The 15,691-nt window shown below is 38.9% G+C and overlaps 1 protein-coding gene across 1 annotated transcript in view; it reads right to left on the reverse strand.

The window, feature by feature from the left end:
- Positions 1–15,691, reverse strand: part of DOCK1 (dedicator of cytokinesis 1) — a 303,352-nt gene that overhangs the window by 90,665 nt on the left and 196,996 nt on the right. The window lies entirely within an intron of this gene.

Here is a 15,691-nt window from a genome sequence, read left to right on the forward strand (position 1 = left end):
ACACATAAAAATGCTGTTGAAGGACAATCTTCAAAACTGTTCACTGTTCTACTTCTAAAATGCTAATTTAGTGTAGTTTATTGCTTTTCTAAAAAGGATGCTTCTTAAATTGCAATAGGAGTTGGCTTGACAAGCTTTAAAAATAAAACCAAATAGTATAGTATAAGTAGGTCACTACATATTCATGGTGCTGAGAAGTAAACATATTATTCTTTGGTACCCTAATCTCCATTTTCAAAATAAACATCAGATTCCTCCTGAAAACTTTAAATTTATGCTATGAAACTGCCAGCTAATGCCCAGACAAATGAGCTTGTCTTTTGAGAAGACTGGTAGAGATTTAAGTCTCCTGAAAGTACCAGCAATGATAAAGACGACTCATGACACGTACTACTTCCCCCCCCCCCAGTAGCAATCTTTAAAAAGAGAGTTCACTGTCGAATGCAAGTAACAATCTTTCTACAGGCTGACAAACAAATATCAGAACTATTTAAAACAAACCAGTAGAGGCAGTTTGAAAGATCTTTTACTGAATTTAAGATACCTAGTGATCTCTCCTGAAAAAAATTAATATTTAGCTAAATGTGTGGTAACCCAAGAGAAATGAAGCCTCCAGATAACACATGGGCATCAGGATGCTAAGAGAGATTATTTATGTATATTGAATTAATGAAGTAAGGCAAAATTTTGACACCATTGGGATGTGTCTGTACTATAAGGTCAGCTCACCCCCATAGTAATATAATGGAGAAGGAAAGTATCCGAACATGAAAATAAAATACAAAAGAAAATTTAAAAGATGAAAGAATATATAAAATATAAAAGAATATAGAAAAAAAGTAAATACATACATATATAGGTATGCACACATATATACATTTTTCAGTATTACTCTTTATAGCTAAGATGTCATAGGCATCTATGCACTTGCATCCAGCATACGCAGAGATGCATTTCAGGAACAGCACTTTTGTACATTATTCACCAGTATCTTTGTCAGTGTATATATTTGGAAACAACTTCATTAGGAGATTTTATAAATGAGATTAATTCAGCATACACAATAATACACTGCAGATATATGTGTTTTAGATCTATGATTCAATTACTGAGCTGTAGCATATACTAAGATTGAAACTGAAGTTATCCGTGTAATCAGACTATCAACAGTTTGATATGTAGACTTATACCCTGTTTTGTTTTGTGGTTTTAAAGTCTGATTATAGTATGAGATCCGTAAGTCTTCCTAGAAGAATTAGTAATTTAACATAGTAGGAAAGGCCATCTAACGCTCCTTGCCTTACAAAGATAAAATCGGTTCCAATACAGGGAGGATTATGCCTACAATTTAATTATGTTGCCTTAAGACATCACTGTAATGTATCCAATCTGCTCCATCTAATTAAGCTTTGGAACAATCTCATTACTTTATATACCATTATTTTTCTTTAAATTGTAACTCTCATTTTCCCCCTTTATTAATTCTAGTGAATACCAATAAAGAACAAATACTACAGAATCTACTGTACATTGCAACTGCAAAAGGACCAAACCACAGCACATCTGTTAAAGTGTAGTTGTAATTAAACACCACCATCCTCACAGCCCATGTGCTACCCCTGTAATCAGGCTGCTTTAGGAAGGTAGGTATTCCTCCCAACTTCCTACAGAAGAACATCAAAAGCAGAGATGCAGAGATTTAACTGTTGATTTTTGAATTACTCAAACCGCATTTTAATTTTGACTTAATGTGATGACACACTCAATCTTCCGTTACTGGATAAAACACTTCCTAATGTATGTCAGTGAAGAAAGCCCACTTCTTGTTCCAGTGAAAGTCAACAGAACAATATTTTTATTATAACAGTATATCTTCAGCTGAAAATCAACTAGATTGATTTTCAAAATCACAGTGGAGGATTTCGTGCCTGTTTCGACCAGTACTGAAAGGATTGCTGGAAATATTGATAGTCCCTTTACTACAACATGGGGGGCAGTCCAAATATGACTAATCCAGATCATGGTACTGCAAAGTGAAACATAACTGGCACAGTAGAGATCCATCCTGAATAATCCAGAGCTAACTGAGGAAAAGGGAAGTTATGAAGTGGATTAATCAGCATGCAATTTAAGTACTACAGCCTCCTGGCACAACTGAAGTTACTAGAATGACCCTGTTATGGCTAAGCTCACAGTGCTTTCTAGTATCATCTAGTACCTCCAGTGCCAAGCGAAAACAGAAAAATTGTGGTGATTTTTATCTGATGAAGTTAATTTTAAGAATATATATTAAAATATTGGCAATAAGAAGCAGCAAGTTGTATAGCATACTGGGACAACAAGAGTAGAGAGATTTCATGACAGTATTCCTCCTTCACCTTGGTGTAAAGCTTTACTGTTATGGGGCCCAACAAGGAAAGGCTGGATTTAGATAAATGTAGTTTTCTATCAGGTGAGATCACTGACTACCACTCTGTGTGCTCCTGGCCACCTCGTAATCTCTTACATACCCACACAAGAGTGAGGAGAGGTGTCAGCTGAGAAAAAAGGTAAGTATTTCTACCTGGAATATTCAAACACCATCCTGTGAACGAGCTGCAATTCGGTGAAAAAGAATCAGAAGAAATAACAATGGACATAGGGCTACACAGCAAAAGTAAGATGGTTAGGTTGGCATCGCTTCACCATTTTGGTACAACACTCAGTTGTATGGTTAATTGGACAAAAAGATTACTACCCTGAAGAGATCATTTGGATAGAAAAAAATTTTGGTTGCGAACTGTTAGATATAATCTACAAAATGGTATGTTATGACCTGTGAAGTTTGGTGCAACTCATGCATGTAAAAATGGTTCAAGTTTATGCCCAAATAAAATTCAAAAAAGGAAGCAGAAAAATTTTATGAATCATTCCAGGTGTTAGTTTAATCCTCTTCCTCCTCCAAAGCAGGTACTGACAATTTTCAATAACTTCACTGTCAAAGTTAGAGAAACTGAAAAAATTGAGGGAAATGTGGCTCTTCAGAATAGGCAGAATTAGACCAAATGCATCAGTTCTGTACTGAAGAATAAGCCAGCTGCTGCTAACACACGTAAGGATGAAAGGTGTACTCAGACATCACTGGACCAACAGACAAATAACCAAAACTATCGCCTATGCTCAGATGGAGAACATCAATCTGCAGTGGCATACCTTATCTTGCTGCAATTAGTAATGAAGGTTAGTTTCCAGTGGCATGTGCATAAAAAGAAGTGCTTTTCTTGAAGTTCAGTTTTGATTAACAAAAACATACATTACCCGTGTCAGAAAGAGCCACAAAAGTTAAACATTGAAAAAGAGAGAAGTTCAGAGACTGGAACTGATCACAATGTACTCCGCTGCAATACCAAGAATGTCACACAGACCAACAAATCTATTGCTAACATATTGGAAAAGACTTGTTAGATAAAAGACTTAATCAACCCAATTAAAAGAAGGAAATTAACATTTCCTATGATGTGATTGCAATAGAAGGAATATGATTACAGAAGGAAGTCACTTCAGGATGTGTGGAAGGAGGAATGACCGTTGCTAAAGGGCGTAAGTATCTACCAAACAACAAAATTAACATCCTGGACAGATAAGGTTTATGTGTGCTGAGCCCCTGGGATGAGTGGTGCTGGGGATGGCTCCCAAATGCGTCAGCAGCTTTCTGTTGTCTCTCCTGTTGTAGTTAGGTCCTTTGAAGTAGGGACTGTCCTCTTATTCTGTGTTTAGATAGCTTCCGTCACAGTCTTATACCATCATCAGGATTTCTTGATATTTTATCCCTGTTTACACATTTCCTGATAAGACACCTTTATCGGTACTCCATAAGCCAGAAGGAATAATGAACTGCACACACACAGAGTGGGAGATTGCAAAAGTGTGTTTGTCAGGTGGTGGGCAGTAAAACAGCTGAGCATCAAAGTGCCATCATGTTGCAAAATGCTCGGTCTGGGTTGTGTTAGGATAAGGGTCCACTGTGAGACGTGAAACATTTGTTCTTATCTACTTGGCCCTGGCAAGACCTTGGCTGGAATAGTGTTCGGCTGAAGTCACCACACTTCGAGAGTGACACAAAAATATGGCAGAGAGCTCAGGTGAGAGAGGCAAGAGGAGGGGAGATGCAGAAAACTATGGCACAGGTAGACATTAGGAAATATTTTGTGATGCTAAGGACGGGCCATCGAGAGCAGAAGTTCTCAAAAAACCCACCAAAACAAAAAAAACAGGTTAAGCAAACACCTGTGATCTGGTCAGGCATCATTCACCTTGTCCTGCCTTGGGCAAAAGGACAGATTAGTACTAATTTCTTCAGTAATTTCTCCCCATTTATGCCTCTCAATCCAGAGTCAATAAATCAATCAATATGCTGCTGATTCAAGCCATGAACTAACCTCAATTGCAACTACTGAGTTCTGGGTATTTTTACTGTTATTGATTACTAATCACTTCCAATAGGCCCATAGGTGGTTAATTGGTTTGTGGATGCTTAGAGATTGGTTCACCAAACAGTGCAAAAATTAATGGTTCGATTCTCTAATTTTACCTTTGCAGAGAAGCTCTTTTTTCCTACAAACAACCTCACTGAATTCAGGAGCCTGTTCATATATACCAAATCTAGACTTCAACTGGCAATAATAAATGAAGAAGGGACAAAGGGATTCAATTTATAAGTGTAACAGTGCCAAGCAACTGATTTTTTTTCTCTTTCTCAGGTATAGTCAGTTTTTCTTCCTCCATTCTCTCTTATAATTAGTCAAGTGCCCTGATTTGCTTGTTTGCTCGTGTTTAAAAATATTCTATGCCCCATTTTCTTTCATTCAGCCTCTCACATCATTGGAAAGTACCTGCGAAAGCTAAAGGAGCCGAGGAAAGCTGGAAGCCACATGATGCTGCAACACACCTCTCTCATCGGTCACACACACACACAAATCAAACTGCCTCTGCAATAAGATTTTTCTGGCGAAATAATCTAGAGAGAGATACTGCAAGAATAGAAACATTCTTACAGTATATTCCACTTTGTACATTATTTAGTTAGCTCTAGTACCCAGGGATTTGGATTTACACTATAAGCACTTATGCAAAATACTTATGACAAGAAAATATGAAACAATACAAGCTACAAAAGTACTCCCCAGTATTTTTCCTTAAGCGAACATCAAAAAAGAAGAACGAAAGAACGAACGAATGGCTTCCCTAATGACAGAATAATTATCTAAACAAGAATATACAGATACAGCTTAAAATAATTTAGGTTTAGCTGATAATTCAATAAAAGAGAGGGAATTTGGAGTGAGGTTATAAAAGGCACTATTATGATGTCATTTCAGTTAATTTAGATGGAAGGATAATGAATGCTTTATTACAGCTGATCAGCCTTCCTGCACATCATCATGCTTTCCATGCTTGAGCTTTTGCTTCTCTGGGAGACAAATTTACTGTGCATATATGAGACAGACTACTCTTATCTTGTCAGACTGCATATGAAACAACAGACCTAGACCTTGAAATCCCAATGCAAAACCCAAACCTGAACAAATGCTCACTAAAGCATGAATAGCAAAGCCTTCTTTTAAACAGCAATCACTTTAAATACCTTCAAATTATTTTTCAACTTCTCAGTGTTGCAGAGCACAGTTAAATTTTAAACAACTTTTTACTTATATATGAATTAAAACTTGTATTTTAATATACTCCTATAACCACTTCTCTATTGGCATTGCGTACAGTATGGTGATTCTCCAATTATTTTAACCCTGGAACACAGAGACTAAGTAGTGACCTCATACGTGTATTTTGTACAAGTCAAATGAAAGTCAAAATCATTAAAATGAGTGAGCATGAAGGTATCTGCCCTCCTTGCATTTCCCCCCAATTTTCTCCCTTCCCAAATTCTTTCTTTTCTTTTCTGGTGATGTTATTACTCTTCACCTATCTTCACAACTCCAGACCTGACAACCGCCCAGCCCAAATGAAGGTTTCCAAAATACTTTTCATTTTACACTTCCGTATATGATACTTCTCTGCCCAGTCTACTTCTCTCTCTCTTTAAAGAAAAAAAAAAAAGTTTAAAAGATTCCTTGTAATATCCTCTAATTCATCAGGCTAAAGAGCAGTCAAAACTTAAAAAAAAAGAAACAAAAACCTTGATCATTTGCTTTCTTTTGAATTACAATTCCTGGGCTGACTATGATAATAGCACAGAGTAATCCCAATGAAGACTTGCTACTAAATACTTACATTAGCATAATCTCATAATGTCTGCTCCACACTGGCACAGGTGCACCATGTCACTTTATTAACCTATTTTCTAATAAATATTTCAGAAACGGTTTTAGCATATTATCTATAATCACTGACACCTCTTTCCTAATTTATATTCTGTGCTGTGTGTCCTCTAAAACAATGGGGACAGATGAATGAAAAACAACTGCAAGTTACGAAATTCTGAAGGACAAACTTGTGGTCTGACTACCAATAACAGGTACCGTATAACAGGCACAATGTGTTATTTTACAAACCACCTTTGCAGTACAGCTATTTTGCACCTTAAAATAAAATTGAGGGAACAACCCTGTTGGAATAGACAGGCAACAGTGTTACACCACCGGACAATCAAATGATAAACGTTTGCAGAAATAAACAGTGTAAAAAAAGGTTGGGATTTACAGTCCATTCAAATGTCCTTGCAGATGTAGCTGCATGGATCCACACTGATATAGAGTCCACCTCAGACACCTGCTAAAATCGATGGGACTTCCCAGCAAGAAAAGCATCCTTAGGATGAGGACAGCACCAATGCAATGATCAATCTGAAGCGTAGTTGTCTGTTTAATGGTCTTGGCGTAGAGTCAGAGGAGCACAGAGATGTTGAGGTTGGAAGGTGCCTCTGGAGGTCTCTGGACAAACTGGAGCAGGTTGCTCAGGGCTGTGTCCAGCTGGGTTTTGAGTGCCTCCAAGGATGTGGACTCCCCTGGGCAACCTCCTTGGACAACCTGTGGCAGGGTCTGACTGCCCGCACTCTCCTCCTTTCTTGACCACTACTCTGAAGTCTACGCTGTGGTTTCTTGATGACTTTCAGAGTGCAGGAAAGAAGAAGCTTTAGACTTCTATACTCTTTTCCAAAAGCACCAGTAAACTCTGTCTCCTGAAATTTTATCTAAGAAGTAACTCCAGCCATGGATATAACCTTAGGTACTAAATTTCACCACCTAGAGAATTTTATGACCCAGTAATAAAAGCTTGGAAATAGTGTTTTCTAATGGAAATGCTAGAACTCAATTTAATTTAGGAGGTTTTAGCTAAGGCTACAATACTGGGAAAGTAGCGTCTATTGCAAGTGGACAGTATTAGTGTTCCTCTAATCCAAAAGTTAATATTCTAAAGGAAGAAGACTTACTGAATTCAGAGAGACTGTTTCTTATTACGGTAGTTGGCAAAAACTTGCAATAGATCTTATAATTTAAAACATGTAATTTGTTGTAGTGCTGCTGGAAGAAATCTCTGCAATCAGGTTAGCTATTAAACAAGTGGTTTTCATTATAACGTGCTGCTCAATAAAATGCAAAAAGTCTTTGCTACGGTACAGATATCATCATCTTCCCTTGGTGAGTTTATTTGCTAAAAACCATCTCTTCCAAGCAACGTGTGCAACCACAGAGGACAGCCTGGTGGGCTCTCAGATGATCAGAGCTTGCTGGCCAGGGCTGGTGCGTCTCTCCCAAGGCTTCAACACCCAGCTCTCCTGGCAGCTACTGCTTTCATGGGCCAACAGCTGCTGTGGGTGCAAACACATGCTGAAAAAAACTCTGCCTTTCCAAACTGAGAAGGAAGATGGCTTTCCTGATACCCCCTCCACACAAGATGCCTACAGGCCATTAACAATGCAAGAGTGGAGTCTCTTGAAAGATGTCATCTTGGTTCTTATTTTGACCTGATCTGAGATGGGAATTCAGCTAGTTTTTGCAGTGGTAAAAATCAATAAAACAGAAGATGGTTTTTTCCTATTGCACTGCTTTTTTAAAGAAGCATTCAGTCTGGAAAGAGAAATAATTAAAAAAAGAGAAGTAACTCATGGGAAGTGTGGGAAAGGACATCACAGGTAAATTTTCCTGCAAAGCGTGAAAGTTCTGACTGAATTTGGCAAAAAGTTTTCAAATACTTGACAGTGTCTCACAGTTTGCAGCACAGGAACCTCCCTCATTTTCTGCTGACAGCACTGTCCTCTGTAACTCACCCACTTCCATGGATACCTAGATGTGAATGCAGATTAAGGCTACTTTAGGTAATTATGGATAAATCAATAGAATCAATTCCCTACATTTCAAATTCTTTGGCATTTTCATCTGTCTTGCAATCAATTGTTAAGATAATTGCAGCTGGCTAAACAAATGTCATAATGTTGCTTGAAAAATAATTTTTCCTGTGGGTATTTAATTACTTTATCAAAATCCATCACAGAATACTAATGTGGAAAAAGAAAGTAATCTGCCAACGAAGAAGATGTTTAAAGGTTAGTTTAACATCTCTTCAGTGCTGCTGGGGTCATAAATCAGGTGTGCTTAGGAACTCAATTTGCTGGAGAGGTCTATTCTCTTTGTCCATCACCCAAAATGTAAAGTTCATTGTGATGCCTGATGGCAGAAAGTTTCCATGGGAGGTGAAAAGAATTTGGCTTTTAGACCTATGCCTTACTATTACTTTTATTGTCTAACTACCGAGAATCACAAACACAGAGAGACCGTCCAGAAGAGCTGAACTTTCACAAAATTGGGATCCACCTCCCCGACAATCACACAGAAGAAGTGACTCCCTGGGCCGAGGTTAATATGTGATTTCTTGCAATAGATGAGAACGATAAACGACAGCAGCTGCTCTGCGTTGCTGTTCCACGGATGCTTATGCGGCTGACAGCTTTGTGAAGGGATCACTAATGCTGGTAAAGTAAAAAAAACCTTACTAGAGCTTTAGGTAAGCCTGCATTTGATCCAAAATGTGGCTCTCAGATATTAAAGTGACACAAAATGTTTTAAGAAGGAAACAATCACAGATGATACAGCACAAAAATCAGGTTTGCAGGGCAGATAACAACAGTATAACATTTATAATGTTTTTTTTTTTTTCTGTTCTAGTATGTCCCTTATTTTGGGGAAGCCCAGAAACACCAATTACCTCTGATTGCCTTCAGCATTCATTTCATCCTTACCAGGCATGTGTTTTCTCCAATTTAGAAGGGCTAAATAACGCTGCAGAGAAAAATGAACTGTCTCATAAGAAACCGCAATGGAACTAAACAATCAAACCATTTTGGTTCGCTCTTTTAACAAGCCTAGCACATGCCAGCAGAACTGCAGGGCAGCAGAGGAACATTTCTGACACTGCAAACAGATCAATTTGCAGCCTTTATGCAGGTATCTCCTGCATCGAAACAACATGCTCTCATGCAAGGTGGCTGCAGTGTGCAGTCTTTGGATGTGTTCAAGGCTAGGGAGGATCCGGTGCTTGCTCTGACATGCCAATCCTCCCCGGAATTTTACAGCTGGTAATTAGTTTCTACCTGGTAAAGTCAAAGCCTCAGAGGCAAATGCAATCAGGGTCACAAAAAAATGGCCAAGTGTGTCAATGGGACAAAGTTTTTGCTAAAAGAATTTTTGTATTACATGAGTTGTGAAATATAATTGCAGATGTATGTGCCACTGATACCAACGCACCATTGTTTATGAGGACTGCCAAACGCGTCTTTCATTTTGTTAAGAAGCTTAACCAATTTTTCCAGTCCTTTAGACCAGAATACGTTAAACTCCGTTCCCTTACTGTCAAACATAGGTAACACGCAGAAAGCAGGAACCGCTCCACCTCTGGAGGACATAGGCACGCAGCCAATACAATCCACACCCTGCCCCAGCCTCCCCACGGGTGAAGATTAAAGCTTGGAAGCATCACTAAAGCTCACCTGTTCTCTAGGGAAGGCTGAGCATCTCTGTACAGTTATACGACAAATTCCGGCTTCAGAAGCCTTGCAACTGGATCCTCCAGAATGAAAGCTGGTTCTCTGCAATTTCTTTTATGCAATACTTCAATTTCACTCTCTCTGTTAATCCTGAGGAAGCTCTTTAAGCTACTAAAATATGCTACACGGATAAAGTATTTTTAAAATGACAGGAAACTATCTGGCATTTTGAAATACGAATAGTAGCTTGGAAACCCTTTTCTTAGGACACCATAAGACTAAAATTTTATTTCTGACAGCTGAGTTTGTAAGACAGCGTAATAACCTAAAGGTACCACCATGTGTTGACTCCTCACCTTTGCTAAGGCAGAGCCATATAAAAGTTTGCTTTAATGTAGATGCAGCAATAAGTGCATCCCCAATACTAAGGCAGGTCTATTTACTTCGTCCAAAAAGCAGCACTTTGAATTTGGAAATTACCCTAATTTGGAAAGTTCCTGACTCCAGAAGCATTGCTGGACACCAGCACATTGGAGCATCATAAATCCCACAGTGCGGATGGTGTGATGCACCGCGTGGCAGCGCCAGAGCAGTTAATTCAGACACAGGGCTGTGCTGTGAATGTATTTCTGAGCCTCGCAAGGACAAGACAGACAGCCAGTCACTTCACAAAAATCAATGCCACTGGACCGATTTTCCTGGACTGGGTCAAAGTATAGTTGGGCAAAAGGCCCGCATAACATTTATGCACCACTTATGCTCCTTTTACGTTCTCCTCTGGCCTGAATTACACATTTTGGCTATCTCTAGACAGATGATTTACAATGCCAATGGCACCGAAAGCCAGCAGCTTCTCTATGAGTAGACTGTAATTATTTTATGGGCTCATATGTGCAATAGAAACTAAGTGGGGAAAAATCCAGACTAGCCCTAACACTAGGAGTTTTTCCCACACAGAAAAAAAACACCAAACAAAATGTTCATGTTGATTTTTTTTTAACCAATGGTTGTGTATATAGTAACATCTAAAGCTGTCCTAATCTTATACAGCATATTACGTATTAAAGAGTGTATGACTTTGCCATTGAAACGTTACCAGATCGGAAAGAGCTGCATTTCCTTCTGACTGAGCCTCCGCTGAGCTCTCCAGGCTGACGACCAGCACCCTGCAGCTCTGAACCCCAACACAGCCACTGCTGCCTGCAGCTGCGATCCAGGTGGGGAGGTCATGAGTTACATACCTTCCCTGCAGCTCGTCACAAGGGCGCACGTGTTCATGCGATAGGGTCTTTTTTATTCATGGTAAACCATAAAAGCCTTCAAGGATTTTATGGCTTTTAAGTTTACTCGTTCCTGTAGGAATACAAGTTTCTAATTCTAATTCAGAAACATCCTCAACTACTCAGAGCTTCAAGCACTTTTTTTTTTCTTGCACTATGTTACTTTTATCACATTTTCCAAAATTTTCATACAAAATTCTGTTTTTAATAAAACGATGAATTTGGAAGATAGAGTCTGATAATGGAAGTTCTAAGGGAAACCATTAATGCAATCACTGCAATGGAAGGAAAAAGTTGTGCAGAAGCTGAACATAGTTGGAAGGTATGGAGACAGCATATCAAAGTCTTAATGTACACGAACGAGTGGGATTTTGCCTGATGTAAAGGTCCAGATACCAAGGAACAAAAAGACTTTATTTACAGCGCTGAAAAATGCAAACTTGAATAACATCTCTCTTTAGTGACCTGACATCTAAAAAGCTTCTAGAGGAACACAAGCCTTTTAAGCCTCATCATGCCAGGATGTCTGTATTATGGATTCACACTAAGCCAATACACAATTTGCTTCATCCCTCCATTGCACTGAGGTTTAAGCAACAACGTATACGTGAGGCTGTACAGCACTGACCAAGGGCCCGTGACATGGCCTTTGAACATTCAAAACTTGCAGCAGCTATAGCTACCGACTGTAGGATGGGCTGGGACTGTCAAGACACAGACAGATCCTGCGAGGATGAAGGCTTGTTTGGAAGCAGCTGGATTTTCCTGACTCCCAGTAATGAAGCTGCTGCCACAACATCGCCTAAGCGCCAACACCAATAAGCTAGGAGTGATCTGAGCAGGATGCAGGGACTAACAACAGGAGCCTTTTGATGGAGAGAGGGATGCTGGTATTGCAGTGATCCATGAAGGGCAGGGAAAAAGCTGCTTTTAGAAAGGATATTGATGCTCGCACAGATAAGACTTGCCAGCATTTTCAAGTCCATCTGCAGCAGACATTATGGGAAGTCTGGCAAAAGCAAGAAGCTATATAGGGCAACATTAACAACCAGAGGATTTGTCAAAGGTTTATGTAAGGTAAAAAGCAGAGTTTTCTGGATTTTTTCCATATACTAGCAGATAAATTAAAAGCAGAATGGCATGCACAGTTTGTTCAAATTTTACGTAATTTCAGCTTTAATGTCAGTAATACTCAAAACTGACCGCTGAAGACTGATATCCAAAAAATACTGAAAGTGGCTTCAAGTGGCATACAAAACTATGATATAATTTATAATGGTTTCAATCAAAAGTTTTAGTATTACAGCATCAACACAAAAGCCTGCAAAAAGGGTTCAGTTTTGATCACAGTGATAGGCCAAAGAGATTTGGGAATCACTGTTGAAGAATTAGGGGACGTTAAAATTGAATGTGTGTGCTATTTTAGTTTTCCTAAGTTCTTCCAGGTTTTCAGTAGAAAACAGTATTTTAAAAGAAAACACGTAACAAGTGTTTTATAAATTATAGCAAAAATGAATTAATTTTTTTTCTAAAAACACCAACTGAGATAAAGATTTTTTCCCCCTATTTTAAGAGTTTTTTCCTTCTTCTCTAGTTTTATTGGAAAGAATAGCCTCCCCTCCTTGCTATTTAGGTTGGGTAACTGAAATTTTAGTGGGGGAAATAGTGAAAGGGTTTTTATTATCCTTTTTTTAGCTATATCTACCTTAATATTTAATCTGCTATACTGCAATTGCGGAATTCTCACTTTATGCATACTTAAAAGTTAGACACTTCCTACACCCCATGCATAGCACGTAAAGGTGCAAATGAGCCTCACAAACTGTGATTTAGTTCAATACATAAGATAGCATTAGATGATGATACCACTCAAATGCTGTTCCTATAATGGGGAATATATTAATTTACATTACATTCACTCAAATTTGTAATTCATGACAAAATTATAATATTTTTATTCCCAAGGCATTGTTAAATGTTTAAGAGCCAAATGCCACTAAAAAGGGAGAAATACAGACTTCTGCAGCAACCTCCTGTGATTCTAACTCTTCAAGCATTGACATTTTCATCGGAAATTACCTAATTTGCTTTAGTAAAGTTGCTCGTTCACAACTGGGGCCAGAAACACTGTTCAGAGCCTCTCACCTCTCACGGAATGAGCAAACATTAACTAATCCGCTGTTAGACAACAAGCCGTGCTACAAGCCCTCGTTACACAGTCTCATTAAAAATACTTCCATTAAAAATGCCATGTTACATCCCAGATACAAATAAGTGTTAGTTTTTCTGTGCCACAGTAGGATAATTTAATTGTACAGAAACACAAAGACAGAAGAAAAAACAACTTGTGGTCCAAATTAACCCTACACATATTATTTCTGCAAGAGACTATCTTAATTGCAATCATGCATTCAGAGACCAACACAACACTTTGTTCTTAATTTGTATGTAGTATAATGAATGGGTTTAAAATTAGTCAAAAAAGTAAATAATAGTCTGTGACAAATCATAATTACTGGATGATCATAGCTGTATAAATTAACTTCTGCTAAGAAGTTTTCAGTTACAGTAAATACAATTTTTTTTTTGAAGTTGCTTTGTACAGCACAGTAAGTTGGGGTGTCACTTTGTTTCTTTCAAAGTTACTTAAAAACACATTTACAGGGACAGGTCCAGACAAAACTGGCTCTGGAAATCGTAAGAATGTTTTAGCACGTTGCTTTGCCTAAATTAATGTGAACTGCAACAGGAATAGCACTGGGCCAACTATATATAATTTCTGACTTAGTGCACCTGCCCACGTTACTGTATTCGGTGTGATAAGGATGGAGGGCAGTGCAAATCAATAGGGATGGGTGAGTCCAGAATAGGCAATAAAATCTCATTGGTAATTTCACTGGACATCCTGTCCTGACGATGCAGGGAAGGGTAACTCATCATGCAAGGGCAGATTAATAAGCACAGACAGACAATAAATAAAGATGCTGAGCAAAATCAGAAAGAAGTTCATATGTGAAGAAATAACAGTTATTTGGAGAAAACACACCTCTTTTTTAATATGAATTAGCAAAGAATGAACAGAACGGGGACCTTTGCTTTGCAAGACAGCTGTATAAGCCAACAGTCCCCATGATAACCTCAAGACATTGCGAGTCCCACAGCACATGCTCCAACACGGGGCTTCAGCGCTGCGCAGAGTGAGAGAAACACGTAGCAAAGATCAATACAGGGGGGAGGCCCCAGCAAGCAAGGAAAGACGACTGGCTGATCTGGAACTAACAGGGTGTTGAATTTCTTTGAAATATCAAACTTTTTGTACCGACCCCATTTTGTACATCAGAAGGTGTTACTGAGAAGCAAACGACTTTCCATCTTAAAAGACCTGCCCCGTATGCTGTGCAAGTCCAATTTTTGACTCTCCTACTCAATAAAGGCAATCTGCCCTCAGGTGAAACCTGCAAATCACAAAACCAAGCACAATTGGTGATAATCTTGGAATAGGAAAATGCTGTATGATGATGCACAGACGGAAGACAAGGTATTAGTATTTTATCTTTTGTTTGGTGTTAGAGAATAAATAAAACTTCATTCATTCATCTGGACTCCAAAGGTAATCTTCACTGCTGCCTCTGACAATAACAGAAACCTCATTTTCTCATTCTTTAAGAAGCCTCACCACCCAGAAGAGTATGATCGATCAGGGTGAGAAGCAAACCTGTGCTTCCCTACCTCCTCACCAGCTGAATTCAATATCTTCTCCTTTTATGTAAAGAGCAGTCAATAGGCATGTCACTGCCCATGTACCGAGACATGATTATTCGACTCGGCAGTACAAGGGCAGGGACATACACACGTGAAACTCCTCATTGAAGGGGAATACGGTCAAAAATCTGGTGGACCTAAGCTCAGAAGTTTGTGGGCACTGGCTGGGCAGTGAGGGCTCTGCCCATGGCCCCTTCGTTTCTGTGGGACTCCCAGGGAAGATCCAACAGCTGGTTTGGTTAGGCAGATTTCAAAGCCAGGTTACTATTTATTGGTCTATACCCAGCCCTTGGATGGGACAACAAAGAATAACGTTTTCCCAATGGCATTCAGGGTGTCCTTTCTGAAGACAAACGCAAGGTGAAAGCCCTGCACATCACTGGTGGTTTGCAATTATGTTTTTTGACTTGAGGGACAGTTCTTGCATTGCATTTGAAGGGATCTTTATCTAAACTAACACCAATAAAAGGCAATGCTGAAAGAAAAGTGCGGTGAGAAGAAGAAAAGATCATCTTTCCCCCACATTCCTCCTCCCAGCCTCTGCAGCTAAAGCTGCTCGCTCCAGACAATCTGGTCTGCTGCTACCAAAGTATGTTGTTATCAACCCATGTTTCTAAGCATAGTTTTAAAAACAGTAAGGAAATTGAGATCAAGACCACCGTTCTTACTAACT

The sequence above is a fragment of the Pygoscelis adeliae genome, unplaced genomic scaffold, assembly GCF_000699105.1.
Source record: "Pygoscelis adeliae isolate BGI_AS28 unplaced genomic scaffold, ASM69910v1 Scaffold4, whole genome shotgun sequence".
NCBI classification, from domain to species: domain Eukaryota; kingdom Metazoa; phylum Chordata; class Aves; order Sphenisciformes; family Spheniscidae; genus Pygoscelis; species Pygoscelis adeliae.